The 14972-nt window shown below is 35.6% G+C and overlaps 1 protein-coding gene across 12 annotated transcripts in view; it reads right to left on the minus strand.

Moving 5' to 3' along the window:
- The window catches only part of LOC120637945 (ras GTPase-activating protein raskol), a 213909-nt gene that overhangs the window by 66428 nt on the left and 132509 nt on the right, over positions 1-14972 (minus strand). Inside the window, exon 1 of one of the 12 annotated variants that reach the window (XM_039910026.1) lies at positions 6768-6923. The exons of 10 other annotated variants lie outside the window; for them this stretch is intronic. The gene's annotated coding sequence lies outside the window, so the exon portion shown is untranslated. Of the gene's footprint in view, positions 1-6761; positions 6924-14972 lie in introns of those variants that run through there. One more of the 12 variants, XM_039910024.1, reaches the window with a different exon arrangement.

Genomic DNA, 14972 nt, shown 5'->3' on the forward strand with positions numbered 1-14972 from the left:
GCAAATACTTATTTATATTGCTATATAATAAATAGTAGATTATATCATAGGCTTGTCATTTTAAAAGGCTAAATTCACTACTGTACCCACTTAATTATATTTCTTTCCTAACTCTAATTATATCTAATTTGTATCTAATTTGACGACCTCCACGGCGGACCGCTGAGTGCTGGGGATCTAAGTGGGAGGAACCGGGCTCGATCCCCGGTAGGTTGGCTTGTTACCATCTTAGACTGAATCAGGTGAGATTGAGATTGAGGTGAGACATGTGAGATTGCAGTCAAGGGCTAACTTGTAGTGGATAAAAAAAATGCTTAGACACGCACTACTTCGCTATTCTTATTCAATTTGGTGGTACAATTCGGTTTGTTGATCTCCATATCTTTTCCGAGTTTACAATATTAGCACCTACAATTATGGCTCAATTACTGTAAAGCCTTGTCTAAATTACTGTATAGTCATTTCATACGAGATTGCACAATGTAATATGCCCACGAGTAAATCGACACTATTCAAAATAAAAATTTAAGTAGCGTTTTCCTGCAAGCGACACTTGATCTACTTCGAGAGGTGGTCTTCACAGTTGAGTTACGACGTGTCCTCGAGTGCTTCAATTTATTGTTCACGTTATGTAAAAATAGTTTTAAATTGTGTCAAGTGCACCGTAAATTATTATATTGAACTCTCCAAACAGCCTCTGTACGTACCTATTTTCGTCACTTAATCTTTTAATTTAAGCCAAAGAAGTTTTACCGCTTACATTCTTATTATTTAGTTTACAAAGAATACATTACTTTGCTTTACAAATAATTTGCATACAGTTAGAACTACGTAAACTCAACCTATATTTCATTTCATGTAAGTACATTTATCAAGCTTAATATTCCCGTGGTAAGAGTTTGAAATATTTCATTATATTCCAATCTCCCTTTTATAGTTGACCTACCTAACTTCCAATAACATGATTATATTTTATTTGGAATATTATGGGAAGTACATATTAAAAAGTGTTTCGTAAAGCAGTAATTTTTTACTCCCTATTCTAGATATTAAGTTTGCATTTAATTATACATACCTATGCTACTATTAATATAAAAACAAGGGAGTCGTCTCAACATAACTTCACCATATTTATAGGGTTGGCTCTGTGGTTTCCAGGACCGTCAGTGACTGTGTATCCGTGCGGTCATTCGCATTTCCGGTGCCTATTACGGTGACGGAAATCAATATGCTATGCAGTTCAGCTTTGGCAACCATACTCTGAATTGTTACAATTCATAATTATTATCTATTTATCATAATGATAGCCATAAAACGTTGCAACGTGTAATAATATATATCTATATATAAGTGAGAATATTAAACTCAAACCTACCTTTTGAATTTCTGATTATGATCAGGAAAGTTACAGGGAACATTAATCAATTTATTTAGAAACAAAGGAAGTGCTTACAATCATCATCACATCAACCAATTACCGGCCGACTACAGAGCACGGGTCTCCTCCAACAAAGAGAAAGGGTTAGGGCCATGTCCACCACCCTGGCCCAGTGCGGCTTGGTGGACCCCACACTCCTTTGAGAACGATGTTTTAAGCAAGCGATATTTTGATTACTTTAAACGCACAAAACTTATAAAAGTATGAGGTGCGTGCTGGGAACTCGGCCCTTCGAAAAGTGAAGTCGAGCTCTTACCCAATGCGCTATCACCGTTTCTAGTGCTTTTAGTTCTTCTAGTGCTTACAATATCATGTGCTTATTAAATAAAATTTTGTGATGCAAATATTTAAATAATAAGACCTGGAGGGATTTAATCTACACAATGTTATTCAACCTTATCGGAAGTTTACTTCATACTTCTAAATCCAAGATTATCCATCGCATTTTTCTCACGTTCCCTTATCGGGTTCTAGGGAACTTCAGACGATAACCATAGACAATCTGCCAGCACCCAATTTATTTTGTTGATTCTACAAAATGCAGCTTTAGACAACCGTTCCATTCGCGTTGCCTATATTTATTTAATTGTAATGGTTATATGTATATTCGCATGGACAACTTTAAGTAAATTTAACGACTGTATCATATTCGATATAATTGTATCCGGCATATAATGCGTGTGAATATAAAACTTATGTGAGTTATTTTACAAATCTGAATATTAACATATATTGTTCTATCTTTCGCTGCGTTATTAATGTGATTTCAGTCTCAGATCTCGTTCTGTTGTTACATTGTGTTCTATACTTGGTCTGGTTTTAATAAGCTTATATATTATAAAATGCGTGTGTGAGTCTGGATTACTTTAATCTGCGGCTGCCCGCAGCTGTACAGAGGAAGTTTGCTTGATGGAGCGGGGGTTTAACAATTTTGTGTATCATGTACAGGTACCAAAGCCCCTTTGTCATGTAACGGTGATTAAAATTCCAGGCCACGGGGCGGTTGAAATCAAATTCTCGTCGCATTCAGTGACTGATGCACGGTGTGTTAGGAACGTGGATGGAGTAACAAATTCTGCATTGCCATAATATAAGTATGTTATGAATCGTTTACCTGTATCGTAAATTCCAATCAATTGAATCCAGGAATCAGTTGCTACAAGAATTTTTATTACTCATATTTTTTTATTTCGCACGGGATTACTCCCGACCTTCACTGTTATCAGAAATACGTTTAGTACTAGAAGTCAGTTTTGGAAAACCTTAATTTGCATTTAATAGCTCAATTATTGAGAAAGGCTTCAGAGCTATACGCTACTTGAGTTTTAATATTTTCAGTTTATATAAAAGTCTTAATATTTTAAGTTACATGAATAAAAATAAACACAAAATATTCACCGCCTCCTAAAGAAGCAGTTCTATTTCCCTTACTCTGCTCTTAGATTGTTACGGTGCAGGTTTATTACTCTGGTCAAGATAATGAGGCATACAGATTTCATACTAACAAATGTATGAAAAGACTAGCAAAGATATCATAAGAGTAAGTTTTCAAGTGAACAGACGTCACATCGGCAAAAGAGTAAATCTTTAATTTTATATGGATCAGCAATATTTACAAAAACACACATTCTGGCGTTACCTGCTTGCGAATGTTTCAACAAGAATGAATACTATCTATAATGCGAATTATCCCACTTATCGGAGTCTATCATTAAAATTTAATTCGTTAAAAGTATTGAAATTCAAATTCAAAGTTCATTTATTTCAATTCGGGCTAATATAACACTTTTGAAATGCCAGGTCTGTCTGTTTGTAGTTACTCTACCACTGCTTTTAAATATAAATAATAAGTGCATATCTATACTAAAATAACCAAAACATATTGCAAATATAAAATTCCCACGAAACCTTTTGTATATAGAATTCATCTAAAGCGTTTTTTACTCGCAATCTTTTATTTTAATTCTTAGCCTTGGTGGAGTTTAATTAAAATCCTTGTTTTACAGCTACTTATACGCCCTCCAAGTCGAGAGCGACAGAACAAACCTTAAAACTACACTTAACATTCCCGGCTACGGCCTAAGTGCAGCAATAAGCGTACTTGAAAGACGGCGCAAAATATTTTTTCCCGTTCGTTGAACAAAACAGGGTAAGCAGGTCTCTATTGTGTTGCTCAAGGGAATATGGTAACAATGGTGGGGCAGGTAGCGAGATGCGGGCTACGAGATGTTGCAACGCCATGTGTGATCTGGCATCTCTTGCCACCCGGCATGGCAGATGCTTGAAAGCCAATTATTTGATCGGAATTTGATATTGATTACTGGCAGGTGAAAGTAAATAAGGATTTGTTTGACTTTTGCAAACAACAGCTGTTTACAAATTGGACGATACGGTAACTGGAAATAAAACGACTGTAATAAACACCCATATTTACAAATACTACTATCAAATCTCACTGTTCATAGACTAATAGGATTATGTCATTATCACATCATCGTTTAATAAACTTAGGTACCTCGGTACCTATTAGCATTCGAAGAACTGTGAGAAGTCATTACGTTATTAAATAAGTATTAGAACTGTTCATTCAAACAGCTGGCACTAATATCGTTTCTAATGATTTCATTTCTTTTTACATTTAAAACACTTGGTTATTTACGTCCATCATTATTGTGAAATACTCTACGGACGAAACATTACTACACTGCGCTGTATATCCTTTAATTGTATGCAAGTAGGGCAGTTCGAATAAGACTCATTAATTGCGAAGCCTCTTTTTTTCAGTGTTTCCTTTTATAAAGCGTAATTTAGTTCAAAGCATATTTATGGCTATTGGCTACGTTATATGTGCCATCTGCTGATTAAACTTTCAAAAGAGAAAACCTCAAACACTCTGATGTTATTACTGTGTCAATATTTACCGATAAAGTTTGGCTTATCAAGTTTTTGATAGCAAGTAATAAAGTTACACAATCTTATATTATTATCATTCTTTACAGATAAGTAAGAAGGTATAACCCCATTTTTTCTTACCTGCCTTTTTATGTGCTCATAGATGTGGTCTTGATAGATGTTTTATAATCATTAAAGATCATAGACTACCAGGAAAGCAATGCAATTTTTTTTGTATATAAATTCAAATTCAAAATAAAATATTTATTTATTTCAAGTAGTCCTTATATAAGCACTATAGAAGCGTCAAGTCTGTGTGTTTTTAGTAAGTCTACCAAGGGTTCAGAAGGCTGATTTTACCGAGATGAAGCCGGCAAGAAACTTAGCAATTGCTTTTTTACAACATCATCACATCGGCCTATTACCGGCCCACTACAGAGCACGGGTCTCCTCACGAGCACTACATTAGCATTATACAATCATTAATCTATCTTGCAAGAGTTGAAGCGGTGTGCTTCCAAGCAACGGTGCTATTATCTAGGTGCTAGTCTACATAAGGTTTAGGCTTTCGGTGGAACGATGCACCAAACATCTACCGGCAAGGGTCAAATTCCCTAAAAGGAATTGCCAAAAAGTGATGGCAGTGGGGCCAGGAGGCGCGCGCCCTTCGAAAAAAGGGTCCATGGCAATGTAGGCGACATTGCTTATAAAGAGTCGAGTTTTTCAAAATTCTCTCAACCATACTTACATAAATTATTAGTTCCTTATTTTCGCAAAACAACAATTAGAAAGGTAAGCTAGATTTTTAGATTTTTTAATAATTCCTTTTGCTGTAGCTACAGATTAATTACTAGGTCTATAAATATTTTACTTTATTTTTTAATTAAGCGTTTTCGTTTTGTTTATTTGAAATTGTTTTCATAAAGGTAGGGTATTGGAAACGTTTATTTTTGTACATTGTTTAGGTAGCTTTTAGAGGTAGTATTACAAATTCGACACGAAAAGCATCTCGCACTATAATGTTTAATGTTCCGTTAGGATATATCTTTAGAGTTACCCGATTATTTTTAAATTTTTGCTACCTCAGAGTTATGTACCTAGGTACCTTATTTAGATTCATGAAATGCTCAACGACAAGCGAATTAAAGGTAGAACGTGATTTACATCGAGAACTATCTATTTTCTCCTTCGCACGTGCTTAAAACTCTAATAAAAGGGGGAAAGAAAATGAATACCAGTCATGTAACATAACTGATAGGTAAATATTTTTAGAAATTCTGAAGGAATTCTTTTTCCCGTGTTAAGAAGTAAATATGAGATGTTCGTCTCAGGTACAGGAGACAAGAAGTTTTATGCCCCAATATCCACTTAAAATGGATAAAATTGAACTATCTACCTGCCAAAACAAGGCAACAGAGAAAAGGAGAAATTGCCACGCACCTATATTATTCGGATATTCTCCATCCGTACACCGAAGCTCGCATAGTGGATGAAATTTTATAGAAGATTAACCTTTTTTTGTTCCCCGTACAGAAAAATTTCCCGAAAAATCTAAAATAAACTAAATCTGTTGCGACGAGTATCGTATCGGAACGCTAAATCGCTTTGCGCCAGGATGTGCTATGAGGTGGTCAATTGCCACGGTTAAACTTCCTACTCCTACCAGACTAGACCTACAAACAAAGCAAATTATAAATCGCAAAATTGCCCCTGCCGGAGATCGAACTGGGCACCTTTCTCTTACAAGAGTAAAGCGCTCACCTCTGCGCCAGTGGGGTCGACAGCGATTTACAATATTATTTCGCATATTTTTTAAATTAAGTGTGAGTTAGCTACATGGTTGTCATCACTGGGGTGATCTGCCACGCGTTGTTGCTATATTTAGGCATCTGGCAGCCGCAATCCGGCGAAGTGTGATGGGCTAAGGCCAAGTTAATCAATACTTATGTGATCATTTATCTCTACACCTATAACATTAGAAGGTCCACAATCGAGTTGGTAACTGAAGTGGTTATATGTATTTTATAAAGTTGGTTTTATTCACGTATAGAGAGTGTAAGACTTTATCAAAAACTCAACCGAATTTATATATTTATGCAATTTAATCATTAGAAGTGTAACAAATGAGTAGGATACACCTGATTATTTTTGTTTTCTACGTGAGCACGGTAGAGCTGGATAGACTTTCTTACAAAAATCCGTATACATATAAACTTTGTATTAAAAAATACATAGATATACTATATTTTTATATATTTTTCAATATATGTCATAAAGCTAACTACAGCATTTATGTCGGATTTTATTTTAGAAAATTTATTTTTTCTTACGTCGAGTAAAATAGAGCTCGTAAAACTTCGTCACAAAACTGATCCATATATGTATTTATAGCTATATGTTTTATTTATATACATAATAAGATATTACTAACACAAACTTTCTATCCAACGAAACCACACAAAAACTAGTCACTGCCACGCACTATACACGAAATTCCACTGAACATAAAACAGTTCACGCTTCACTCAGTTCAACCGCAGAGTCCCTGCGCTTTGTTGACTAGTTAATGAGTCCCAACTGAAAAAAAAAACTGTCACAAAACTTTTTAAAGTGGCATGGAGCAGCGAACGACGCGCGCGCGGCCCGGGCACGTAGCAACTGTTTACAAACGACACGCTCGCTCGCTGCACTCGTAGGGTTGCCAACTTTACAACGCCCGTGACATTCTGTCACAACAACTGTCAAAACCTCTCAAGCGAACAAACCATTTCAACGCTACATAAAAACGACTAAATTATTCTCATCGTCACCATCATTCGAAGACTCTTAACGTCCCACTGCTGGCCTCCTTTCTCATAGAAGTACCGTAGAAGAGACGCTTTTAGAGCATTGGCGCCACAAAATAAGTCTCTCCTTTAAAAGAAAATTTAAAATTTCATATGTTTTTGTAATTCAGAATGTTACTGCAGTAAATAATTCAAATAGAATGATCTTTATGGGGTTCTGTGTAGTTGCTAAAATGTTTCTTAAACAATAAACAATTTCGGGTCAATATAGTTTTGTCAGCCCTACGCACCCACCATCAGGCAACACTTAAACATGCTTCTGTGTTGTTTATCACAATAAACATAAAGTCTATTTTGCAGAAACCAAAAGACTTATAGTACAATACACAATGCGTTCATAGAAAAAAACGGGCACGTAACGATAAGAATTATCATATCGCTGTCCCGGCTTTCTGGTAACGTTGATGCAAACTTGGGCACCTACGAGTATAATGTATGTACCGAAGTTCAATTTGTTGACTTATTTTGCATCTTCCCTTGTTATGACGATGAAATGGATAATGGAAATTTGTTGCAAAACCGCCACCTAGTTGACGGCTATTTATCAAAAATTCTGCAGTAAGGTATTTATGGTTGCCTGGTATAACTACGGATGAGGAGGCCATAGTCGAAAGAAAAATCGTGAGTTTGAATTGTCAAGAATTTCTCGACCAATAAATCAGAGAGCCCATGAAGTCATCAGTCACGGTTTTTTTTTTTTTGTTATGATTGACGGACCAAACAGATGGCCCACCTGATGTTTAGTGGAAACCGTCACCTATAAACAGATAAACACTTTGCATAGTATGCGAGGAACACGTCCTGCAACATGCAGCACTACCAGGAGTAGAGAGTACGAGAGGCGTAGATGTGTTAAGTACGGTAAGTATGTGCCTGTAATTGCACTGGCAATGACTTTCAGACCGGAACATATAAGCAAAAATGCTGCTTTGCGGAATAAATAAGCATGAGTAGCAGTCGCTTTTCCGGACGAGCTCTGTCACAAAAAGCTCAACTACTACTAAAAAGTTGGTTATTTGGAGTCCTTTCCAGTAAGGAGGCACTATTTGTCACTATAAACATGTTAATATTATATGTATATGTATGTGTATTTATATTATTACATTTATTATTTTATTTAATTATTTATGTATATATTTTTTATAGAATTGCGATTTCCCGTCTCTCATTGCCTTATTTCATTAGTTAAGGTAGACTGGAAGAGATCACTATTAGTGATAAGGCCGCCTTTTGCATATAATTTATGTTAAAGTAAGTGTTCCTGAGTGAGTTTCCTTTATTATGCAATAAAGTTGTTTTAAATAAATAAAAATATCACTAACATATTAAAATAACAAAATTCATAAGGACCCCGAAAACCCGGCGTGGAAGGACTAAGTTCTATGTCTCTCTGTTATAAGAAAGACATCTCTGTCCAACCGCTAGCCGAGGAGCCATTACTAGTTGAAGATCATGTTGCTACATATTTTTGGCACATGTAGTGTTAACTCAAATATCGACATGCCCTGGCGTAATCTCTAGGAAAAAACTCCATGTTTCGAAAACTACTGGTGTTTTTAATTACTCAGTTAGTGCTAGAGGTTAATTAAGTTAATAAATAACAATTTTATCAAATTATTTCGTACGTGTGGCCCCATTTTACTGCTATATGCGATTAAATATAATATATTACCATCAACATACAAAACATAACATTTTGTACTATTAAATTAATCACGATTGGCGAGTTGCTAATGAAATTATTTTGTGCGGTACATTTTGTGGAACATGATTTTATTATTTTGCTTTAAAAGCTTAATTATAATTAAGTTTCACATTATGGTTGCAAACATATAAAAGCTTATATTGAAAAGTCTCTTTTTCAACACAAAACGGCAGTGTTTCTGGTCGTAAACGTTAAAATCACATGCACATGTTTAGTTAAGTATTGCATGCTTCAAAAAAGTTTATATATATTTATTCGCGCTTATTTAATAACTGTACTGACTTCGTAATTTAAAATCCGGTACGGTTGTTAATTCTCGCTTGACTAAATGTTAAAACTTCCATTACTAATTTATAAGATACATAACAGCTGAGGTAAAAAAGTGTATTGTTATAGTGTAGAAAGCGATTTAATTTTATGTGAACATTTCAGATTTACAGAAAACATTTAGTTATTTCTTTACGTGCGTACAACGTACCTGCCAAGTATGAAGCTATAATATATTATTCCGACGAGTATGATATTTTAATAATTATTATCCGACTGCACATTTGAAACAAATAATTGACAGAGTTTCTATAAAGAAAAAGTAAAAGCTTTTAGAAACCCACGAAGTTTATCAAACTTCACAGCCCCTCTTGGATGCTTATTACGTAAAAACACATGGAAGGCTGGTTGGGAAGTGTTTATTAAACAAATATGGTAATACAATATTCAGAACAATAAAAAACTTTTTTTAGAGAACTTAAGAACTTTTTGACAAAATAAATCTACTTAGTTGTCATAAAATAATAGTGACAACTATATCATCAGCAGTAGCATAATATTGGTTTCGAATTTCGAATAGAGCTTTTTCTAAAAGTTTTCCAGATATATCAAAGTCTACTATTATAACGACCAGTGTAAGCGTGCATTGAGCGTGAGCAAACATTGAGCAATGGAGATAACGTCCTTACGATATGCAAGTAGATCAGCTAGTGTTACATAAAACTTTGATATTGATTTTATACTATAGATTGTAAATACCGTAGTAAGATGAAGTGTAGAACTTCGTGCAGCCCTAGATAGTAGCGGGTTAACCTGTTAGTCCTAATCAGTTTCGTCTTTACCGGTAGAGTAATAACTAGCCACGGCGGAAACCTCAAACTAAACTAGACTAGAGAAAACTCAGAAAGTATAAATTACCTGATAGCTGCTGACGAGAATCCAACCTGGGATCTCTTATTTATAAAACCACAGCGTTTACAACTGCGCCAGGGAGATAGACTTGTACTTATTCCAACGTGTTAGAAGCATTATCGAGTAGGTGCACGGTCTAACTTTTTAAACTCGAGTAGATTCTCGTCAACTGAGTCTCAAATGTGTGAAAATGTGCCTTCTAATCCTACGACACGTAAAGTATAAACTGAAAATAATTTACATTAGAAAAAAACATTTTACGATGGATGTTTTACATCAAAGGGCAATGCAACCCGTAATGCCAGGTAAAAATAGTTCGAACTACATGGAATTTCAGTTGGTAATAGTAATGCAAAGGAGGTGTAGAATACTGTTTACATCAGAGATTTATCACGGCACACGCCGGAAGAATAGAATAAACAGAGCTATAATTAAAATTCTAAACGCTTTGCACGATGTCATTAAATCTTAGGCTAAGATACACAGCATTTATTTTAGTTGCAGTTATTTTTACCTACCTTCCTTCTCAAAATACCTTACTTTTAAATTTGTACATTCGTAAAAACGGTTATTATGATAAATACGTAGTTATCTAAGTCTTTTCTACAAAGGTTGCCTGTAAGAGATTGCTTTCAGTAATAAGGCCGCCTTTGCATGTCTACATTGTTTACTGTTTCATTAATGTTTCTTTTCCTACATGTATGTTTATAAAGTGTATGTGCAATAAAGTGTTTCTTCTTCTTGAACGAAAAATTATTTGATCGATAAATAAGAGCTTTAAAGTATTGACAGAGGTCGTCAAGGGAACTACAGCCATGCTTATTTCTGATGCCAAGCAGCATTGCTGAGTTCCGGTCTGAAGGGCGAGGCTGCCGGTGTAATTACAGGCACACGCTTGAGGTTGATGGATACAAGGACGCGTGCCCTAAAATGTGTTGCTCTTTTTATAGTCGATGGTTTTCCGCCAATAATGTAGGCCAACTACTTGGTCCGTCGATTATCCCTATCCCTACTAATATTATAATTGTCAATTTAAGTTTGTTTGTTACGCTTTCACGCAAACAATACAGAACCGATCCTTATGAAACTTTGTACATATATTCTTGAAAGTGTTAGAAGTAATATAGGATACTTTTTATCCCGAAATTAAGCTCGGTTCCTTTGGGAGAGGGGACGAAAGTGTTTGACGATTTTACACAAAATAATTATTTTTGTACTATAGAGGTTATAATATGTGTTTAATTATGCCCAAACTGTGTAGATCTGATGAATGTGGTTGAAGATAGAACTCCTCAGCGGACAGCAGCAAACCCCTCATTTAAGGCTTAACGATCCTGAATACTTTAATTTTTTTTAGAAATACAACTAATTTGAATGCCTCATCAAAAAACAAAATAAAACGCAGACGGAGTCGCGCGCAACAGCTAGTCTACTATATTGCTGAGTTTCTTGCCGGCTTCTTCTCAGTAGAGTCTGCCTTCCGAACCGGTGGTAGAGTCACTACAAGCAGACAGGCTTGACGTTTCAAAAGTGCTTATATTATGACTACTTGACATAAATGAATTTTGAATTGAATTTGAATTTTGAATATAAAAATAAATGTGCTAAATGTAAGTTACGATTTAACTATTGAGACTTCATAATGTCATTCTACAGAACATCATCAACATCCATCATCAGATACTATACGGCATGCAGCACAAGTCAACTCTCTCGTAAGAGAGAGAGAGAGTTTAAGCTTAGACATCTCACTTTGCCGTAATGGGCATTACAAATGACTATCACGAAGCACGAAGAATTTGTTAGTACTGAGAAAACCAACTTTGTAATCAAAAGAAGGACCTCATGATCCTAAATTGTTGACCACTAATTCAAAATTCAAAGGAAAAGAAGAAAAATAGACGATCGAAAATTTAAACGTGTGGGTTAGAACTGGGAAAGTTTCCCTTTCATAAGCTTGATATTACGTAAAGCCAAGCATTGAACGAAACTGTTACGGTGTAGGTACAAGCCCGGTTATGAGTAACCACGCACGTGGGCTTGGCAGAGATAAAGTAAAGATAGGTGATACATGACACTGCTAACATAAACACAAGTAGGTTCTTGGCAGAGCGATAAGCGGGCTCACTTTCAGTATTGCGTTAGTCAGAAGCAGAACTCGGAGCAAAGGAAAATATTACAACTTTATCTGCTCACCTAAAACTGCCTGAGCAATTCTATTTTTAAGTATCTAAACATAATTTTTTTAACGCATATATTCATGAACATACTCTAAAGTTTAACATTTTTCTTATTCCATCTTTACATCATTCTGTCATATCATAGTAACCCAGTGGACTCTATATCGAGCTAGGACCCTCCAAGCTGTTCCAATGCAGATTGGCGGGCTACAATCATTGTATCCGAATCACGGGCCTGGACCGTACAATTTGCAAAAAACCCGATAAAAATTGGTCCGAGAATCGAACCAGGAAACCTAACCGCAACATGCCAACCACTAGACGTTAATTTGTTACTTTGTACTGCGTACTTTAAATAATGCTCAAAGCTCAAATCTCGAATGAACTTCCGAAAGATGTTTGTATAAGAGGCAACCTACTTTTAACTCATACATAATATTACCTATTCCCTTCAAAGACATGCTCTTTTATTATGCTAATATGCATGATATTGTAAGACAGTAATTAAATTCTAAATTACGAGAGAACAGATTATGCCCACACGGACTGACGCCCATGCATTAAATTCATAGGTACGGGAAAATAATACTCCAAGAAGCCATAAGAAATTTTGAGAGGGTACTTAAACAAAGCAGAATGTTTATGATAAATGATAATATTTGATACTTTACCTTCCTTGGGTAAGAAAAACTTGAATTTCCAGCCGAACCACTGAGGGATCGTGAATTATGGATTTTTCAAATTGAAATTCATTTATGTTAAAGAGGCTTCTAATAAAAGTTGGAGTAAATTTATCTTTTTTCCCTTTGCAAAATTGAAAGGGCAGTACATACAAAAAGCAATTTATAAAATTATGGGTAAGAGTAATAATAATAAGAAGACTCAGAGTCACTTAGCGGGCGAAGGAGAGAGCTATGCTAGGAGTATATCTACGTGATCAAATTAGAAATGAGGAGATCCGTAACAACTACACAACAAAAAAACTAGAGTTACCGACATAGCTCAGCAAGTCGCGAAGCTGAAGTGGCAATAGGCAGGGCACACAGCCCGGAGAACCGCTGGACGTTGGGGTCTTAAGGTGCAGGAATGGCGACCCCGCACCGGTAAACACAGCGTAGGTCGGCCCCCAACACTGTGGACAGATGACATCAGGCGAGTCGCTGGGAGCCGCTGAAGGCAAGCGGCGCAGGCCCGTGGATTGTGGAACTCCCTACAAAAGACTTATGTCCAGCAGTGAACGTCCATTGGTTAAAATAATGATGATGATGATGACGAATTTATACTGCTTTGTCCACACGCTAAGATTTATATAATCTGGAAAGATAGAAGTATATTCTCATACACGTTTAGCTTGAACTAAACTCCCGTCACAATAGTCTACCTACACCCTCTTGGGTCATAATATATCTCCTCTCCTCTTTTTATGTAGGTTTTATGACAGTGTGAACAAATATTAAAAAGCAGTTTTGTTTTCTCCGGTACAAAAGTATATCTGCCAACATACGAGTAGAAGTACGGCTTAGGTACTGCTTACGTCATCGACATGGCGCATACCTATGTTTTTGAAACCTTACAGGAATCCCGGGATTTATTTTAGGTGTGTACTCTATGTCTTTAACTACATACATAAACTTCGACGCTGCGTGAAAGATAATACTAAAAACAACAGACCACTAAAACCACGCTGTCATATCTATGATATTAGTAGAGTAATAATTTCAGGGACTAATTAAACGCAATTTAAACAGAAATATTCTTTACATAATATAGTATCTTAAAAAGTTCTTACTAGTATTTTATTTACCTTGTGTTTTATGTAACAACTTCTCAGTTTGTAATCTAGAATACAGGAATAGGAAAAAACGCTGATGAATATGTTTATGTTGACGTAGAGTAATCAAAGACTATTTTCGTATACGGAAATCGTAACTGAGTAGGAACATTCAATAACACCTCATTCGAATTGCCGCTTTGATACTTACGTAACATCGGAATAAAACTTGTTCCCATTTAAAAGCGTTAAACGAAACATCTGCAATGCCGTTAAATGCACGAATATATTTTGGTAACCATTTTTTGGCACGGACCTTTTCGAATCAGGCCAAATCCACAAGGAACTGACTTTTTGTTATTTGAGCAGGCACACGACCCATTTTTACTTCCTAGTTATGTGACACTGACGAAGAAAGTGAACATCTATTTATTTTATTGAATACACGACTGCAATTGTATTATACTTATTTTATAATAAACCTTTGAAATTCACAAAGAATTGCTTTAGCAAAAAATATGCTGTTTGACGACGCTTAATGTTTTTTTTTAAATACGTGATTTCCGTTTGGTTCGGTGAATGTACTCATCTCGGAGCTAAAAGCTATTTAGTTACAAAGACAATTTTTTTTTAAATCTCGCCGAAAATCTTACCGAATGCTTTTTTAGGAGATAGCAGCGCAATTGCTACTTATACCAAGGAGGTACCAAACAAACAAATTAATTAATTAAAAAATAGATACACTTTGGTATTAATAACATAATTATAGATTTAGTTTACATTTGTGATTTTGTTAGTCCGTCCTTTATTGCTTCTTTCGATAGATGTTGTGTATATGTAGTAAATATTATGGATGGGGTGTCTACTATTTGATTGTACAACACCCCAGAGCGTGACGTATCAGACAAAAAATTCTCGGAACGGGTGGCGGAGGCGTTGAATTCTAAATAACTTCGTAAAC

The sequence above is a fragment of the Pararge aegeria genome, chromosome 4, assembly GCF_905163445.1.
Source record: "Pararge aegeria chromosome 4, ilParAegt1.1, whole genome shotgun sequence".
In the NCBI taxonomy this organism is placed as follows: domain Eukaryota; kingdom Metazoa; phylum Arthropoda; class Insecta; order Lepidoptera; family Nymphalidae; genus Pararge; species Pararge aegeria.